Below are 6,548 nucleotides of genomic sequence, written 5' to 3' on the forward strand. Positions count from 1 at the left end.
CTGACAAAACCTTTACTGAAAAGAAGAGGGGGGTGGGGGCCATCCTTCATTTAGCCACAAAAGGGCAGTAATGAGGAACACATTCTACAATGTTGGGGTGGGGGGGAACAATGCAGGTGTGATTGTGTTGATCACCAGGCACTGAAAATGTAACATTCAAATACATCAGTTTCTAAATATTGATGTGTTTCTCCCATAGCAGAAAAAAAAACTTCTGCCATTCTTCTCATAAATTGAAAAAAAGTTAACTCAAAACAGAAACTGCAGATCTTTCAGCTGCCATTGTATCTTAGACAAGGACTCCCAAGACTAAGAACACAAACCATAGAAAGTAGCAAAAAGACTGCAAGGACGAATTTCGGGTTGATTTGAATTTGGTTACCTTAAAAGATGTAGAAAAGTACATGATAAAGTTTTGACTGGAAATTCTTTATCTCAGGTGTTTGTGGTTGAAATCTTGTCATGTACATGTAGACAGCGAGTATTTGTTTTTTGTCTTTTTCTGCCAACTTACCAAGACTTAATGGATGTGTGTGTGTGTGTGTGTGTGTGTGTGCATGCTGATGATGGCCAATGAATGCTAGTTATGCACCTGCAGCAATGCTGTTAAGAATGATGGTGCATGTCTCAGGCAGTGTCACTGACAGCCCCGGTGTTGATCAGCACCAGTGGGCAGCATGAGGAGATCTGTGTGTGTGTGTCACCAACTAAACCCACAAAAACCTGATATTTTTGCCTGTATTTTTGGTAACAAGTGAGCCACCCCACCTACAGCAGGTGCAAGTGGGTTACTATGAAGCCAGAAAGTCTCCGACCACCAGTGGAGGGCTGCAGCCACATCCTAATTAGCAAGACAAAGTCCAGGGTAGAGCAGTCTCCCATATTTTGACATTTTTCTTTCTGTGACAAACAATTTGCAACTGTTCAAAACCAATTATTCATCTCACATAATAACGATGACAAAATTTACACAAGAAAATAAAATATGAGCAATTAACAGTTGATGTCTTTACTAAAGTTTTCTGAGTTTAAAATCAAAAACAGTGAATTAGGAGAACTGGGCCGGGAAGACATAATCCCTCAGAAGTATAATCTACCTGTGGCAAGCTGTACACCCAATTACTAAAGGTTTCCTACCTGAGCATCATTCTACTTGTGTCCTAGCTTGTGTGCTATTCCATTTTCTCTCTTTTTCTCCATCTTTCTCTGTCTTGCATGAACCCTGAAGTTAATTGTTTAAAATATTATTAAAGATAAAACAGGTTATTGACAGAGCGGTAGTCATTTTTATCAATATTCTTGCAAACCACTAACTAAAGAACTGGGGCAGGAGGCAGGGTGGCTGCTGCATCTGTGCTCACCTCCTACATGAATGTTAGACAAATAATGAAGCCATTACCCACATGTGCCCACACATATAGTGATCATGCATGCACGCCCAAAACTTCAAAGATGCACTAACACATACTTAACCTCCAGAATATAGTGAGAAATTACGATCTGGCATCAGACATCTGATCTTTAATAACTTTAATCAGATGTAATGCAACATAATGACTAAGTCCAGAGGGAGAGATCATATACAGTACGTACTGCGTGTGTGTGGGACTGCCTTAGCGGCCCCATAAAGTGGTATGATTACAGGTGCAGTTACAGCAATCACCTCCCACACTTTTTCAATGTGTTAAAAGTGTGTGTGTGTCTGTGTGTGTGTGTGTGTGTGTGTGCTTTTCTTATGTGAATAGATGAGGTGGGCACAGCGGCTTCCATTAACCTGCCATTTCACAGTCCACAAAGTGCAATAATCTAGGGGCATAAGACATACACACATACATGCACATGCATGCACACGAACACGCGCACACACAAACACATACACACACTCTCTCTCTCTCTGGTCAGGTAGAGGCAGATACAGCAAATAATGATCAGGATAAAAATGAGGAGTTTTAATGAGGTAGGGAAGAAAAAGAAAACTACTACTACACACAGCACACACACAAACAATGTGTGAAACAAGCGATGAAGATGAAAGAGGATGACTTCAGGACATCAGGTATTTATGAAGGGCTCTAATGTTGAATTTCTACATTATGAGATCCATTGGCCAGGCACAACAACTATTTGGGGGCCATAATGTCAAGGATCTCTTGCTCCAGTATTCACCCACAAACACACACACACACACACACACACACACACACAGAGGCACACTACCAGGGAAACACAGGGTGTGTCTGCTGTTAGCTAGCTAACAGCTAACAATTATACAGTTGGCACATTGACTGTTTGGGGAAATAAACAAATAAACTGCCCAAAGCTCAAATTTGTCCAAATGACACATGGGGAATATGGCTTTGTTTTCTGCGTCAACACACCTTTAGGCTCTGGCTCGAATCAGTCTTAAAAAAACAGTTTCATGAATAAGTATTTGAGGAGGAATCCATCTTTAACAGTTTGTTTTCTGTATGAAGATGATTTGGCTCTTTCCCTGTAACGGTGCTAGTGGTTAGAATCACATTTAAAGCCAAAAAAGAGAAATCTAAAGATAATTAGATGCAAAGACATTTAAAAAAGAATTTTCTAAGTTTTACTTATGCTGAAGTTCTTCCAAAGTTAGCAGTAATTTAAAAATATCTCTGTCATCATTTATTAATCATCTGTTAAATGACTCAATAGATGATTATACATCTGTCAACAATCTCAAATGATTCACATTGTTGTGTGTGACTGGCTTTGTTTGTTGTATTTCTTCTTTCCCTGAATATTTTTCTGTCTCTATTGTTTGTCTCTTTTACAAAAAAAAAAATCCTTAATCTTAATGAAAATAAGTGATTGAATAAAAGTTAGAAAGTTTGCTTAGTGCAATGCACTCATATGCAAATTCCACGTGTTCAGCTGTAAGGTCTTTGTGCTCATGACTTGCTATTTACAAGTATAAAAAAGAGCAGCATACAAAGACATAATATGCAGATACCACGTGACTGTTCCTTTTTATACTTATTATACTAACTATGAAGTCACGTTCAACAGAATTGTGACTCCTCTCTTTGTGCCTTGGTGCGGATGATGCCATGTGATTTGGTTGATGCGTGTTTTTCATATTTCTGATTCTCCATTTTTTATTTAATGTGTCAAGTTCTTTTTCTTTTTTTTTAATACTACTGTATTGGTCTGGAAATGAACTGAACTTTAAGTGTTTAAAAAGATTTTCAGTCAGTCATCTCCAGTGGGTGATCTCTGGCTGGAAATTCTGCTACTTTTTGTGGAGGAGATGCTTAACTCCTTTGGTATTACTGGGGTCAAGGTGGATTTACACTTAAAAGGATCAATGCTCTATGACTTGTTTGCCACACTGGAAAAGCAAAGCTTCCCCTGCATGTCTCACCCTCATTGGTGAGGTGGCAAGCCTGTTATTCTACCTTAGATTGAATGGAAATATTTTTGTTCCACAGCGTTGTCCCGTTAAAAGTTTTTTTTTTTTTTGACCTGGAATTCTTAAGTCAAAGCATCAGAAAATATTTGTAAAATGAGGATATTCATGCATGTTTTCCTTGGTCAGTGGTTTTGTCAACATTTCACCTTCCTAACTGCCTGCCTGTTTTTCTTCTTCCCACCGTATCTCTTACATTCATTTATTAAACTATCCTGCATGCTCCACGTCTTGCATGATAAAAGTCAATGGTGTAACTATGGAAGGGGCAGCTGACACACCTCACAGGGGCCCAGTAGCTGTCAGGAGCCCATCATACTTACAGTTTTGAGTCATCGTCTTATATATTTTTATTTACCTTATTGAATTTTTTCAAAAACTGCATGTTTTATGGAAAATAAATACTCATGTAATTTGGTTACTTTCTTCTCAACAGTGACAAAGTAAGGCCTGCTGGGAAATCCTAATTTGTCCAATAAGCTTGCTCCCTGTCATTTCTGATAACTTGAGTGAGTGGATGTCATTTTTTTCCCCTCAAACTTCCAGCAAGAAGCAAGTTCTTCAAATGGATGATTCAGACAGCAGCATAACGTCCAAGCAAACAAGCAGCGCTCAGACGAGGGAGGACAGAAAAGAACAGGAGGAGTTTACAACTGAACTGACGACATTAGATACGTTTTTACTCAGCATCCTTCAAGTTTGTCAAACGTGAGGAGCTGGAGGCGAATGTTAGGTGGATTGGCTACTAATGGGCGAGCACAGGTTTCTGTTTACGGAGCAGGATTTAAATCTATAGCTATGCCATTGTTAACTCTCATATGTTGGAAAATGTGCAGCTGCATAATCTGTGTGTGTGATAACGTGTGGCCGCTGCATCATTGATGATGAATTTGTGTGTGTGGTCAGATCGATAATGAGTTGTTGTGCTTTTCTAGGTGGCTATTTGTTCTCTGCTTACTCACACACTGTGTAAGATACCTTTGTGCTGGTTTGTTAGTGCTGGCTTCAGATTTCAGATGTTTGATAGTTACTCGGCATGTGACACATTTTTGCACTGGGGCCAACCATTTATGTTATGCTACTGATAAAAGTCCTCTGTAAAGGAATGGAAAACATATTCAAAATATCATTTAATGAAGTGGGTGAGTGGGGTGAGTCTACAACCTCGAATTTTCCTAAGTTTCATCATTTCACATGCATGCACTAACAAATAATTGCCCAGAAGGAGCAATTTTACCATGACCACAATGTACATGAGTAGAAGGGTTTGCCTGTAAATGTAAATTCATAATGTGATTATTAAGCATTACAGCTGGATTGGCTATGAAAGTTGTAAGTGAACAAGAATATTTTTTCTACAGCAGCTGGTGCATTTCATGCGACAGTTTTCTTCTCTTTGTGATTTCCTATAGCATCAACATGTCCACATTAAGATACCCCTTCCCACCTACACTTATTTCTCCTCCCTTCCTATGTCCCTTATCTTCCTCTCCAACCATCACTCTATCCTTTTTCCCCTTTTATTGTATCATCTCTCTCTCTGCAACCAATCCTCTTTCCTCTCTCACTCCCATGTTTGTTGGTGATTAGTTAAACAGCAGCCCTGCTGCCTGTTGGCTATCCTTGCATCACAGAGGGTGTGATGTGAGAAGCTGTCCCTCTGTGATGTCACAGCTGTTGTGTGAGTGTGTGTATTGAGTCCTGAATATGCACCAGTGTGTGGGCAGACGGCAGCGTGGTGAAGCATGCTTATGGTAATGAAGGCGGTAGGACCAGGGAAGAGGTGGAGAGGAGGTCAAGTAGACCACAGTGAAGCTCACACACGGACACACAGCAACGAGACAACGTGTGGTCATTCTGCAGAGCACAGCATCTGCAAACTCAGTGTCTTTTTCAAACACACACACACACACACGCACACATATATACACCTTTATTGCACCACCCTGCTGACTTAGAGGACAATGTAAATTCAGTCGGGGATGAGTAATAAGACTGCAGATACACACATTTTCCTACACATGCACATGTGTGTATGGACACACACCCGACCACATTTTCTTGCGCACATTTCACTGCTTGTAATTTCTGACAAAGGAACACCAGTAAAGACCTCAGGCTTATAATAAGCAGCATTTTAAAAATAGAAGCACTGGGTATGCACAAAGCCCAGATGCTTGGCTTCCAGAAAATGCTAATTCTGTTATAGGGTCTGAGAGTAATATATGGGGTATAGCTGTTTTCTTGAAAAACAAAAAACCAGAGGGATGTGGCATATATGAAATTAACGTATGAGGACAAAAATTCAGCCAACAATCTGGTCATCTTCAGTTAATATATCTGATTAGTTAAACTGAGTTAAATTTTTACTTATGCGTCAGTTGTGCAGAAGAGATGAGCAGACACACACACTCAGAGATCATCACACAAGGCGATGGTCATTTAAACTTCATCGTTGCAGAAGAGATGCCCCACTTATCCAGGAACACGTAAAAGGCTTTGTTGCATGTTAATTCATGAGTTGTTTTTTTTTTAAAGATCAGCTCTTAGCAACCAGTGTTCTTCATGTGAGTGTCTCACACTGGGTCGATACTCTTTACTGGCTCCTCCTGTTAGATATTCACAAGACGCAAAAACTGTGAGCTGTGTGTGCGCGTGGCCTCAGGTCCAAAGCCAGCTCCCTCCTGCCAGAGAAGGCTTTTCAAATCCTTCCTTACTAACAAAATCCATAAAATAAAGATATTTAGTACAAACAGTAGAAAAACATGTTGAACTTTAAACTGGCAAAAATGGCAACAGAAAAGAGAACGTCTGCTCATTCTTCTTCATAAAACTCATCTACAAGTGAATACACAGTAATCAAACCTTCACCAAACACTGACTGAGTGGAGCGGTGTTATTATGAAACAAAGCAACATCATTACATATCTTTCATGTACTATAGGATCTTTGTAAACATGTTTTTTTCAGAGACAAACACTTTACATGGCTTATCTCCTGCATGGCCAGCAAAGGCCACACTGTACACTGACCTCATCTAGGCACAGGCACAGTTATACATTCATGCACCTTGCTCAAAACATACAGAGGGAGATGGAAGTAAACTGACTAAACT

The sequence above is a fragment of the Trachinotus anak genome, unplaced genomic scaffold (genome assembly GCF_046630095.1).
Source record: "Trachinotus anak isolate AG129_WGS33_773 ecotype Australia unplaced genomic scaffold, CSIRO_AGI_Tana_v1 ptg000019l, whole genome shotgun sequence".
Lineage (NCBI taxonomy): Eukaryota > Metazoa > Chordata > Actinopteri > Carangiformes > Carangidae > Trachinotus > Trachinotus anak.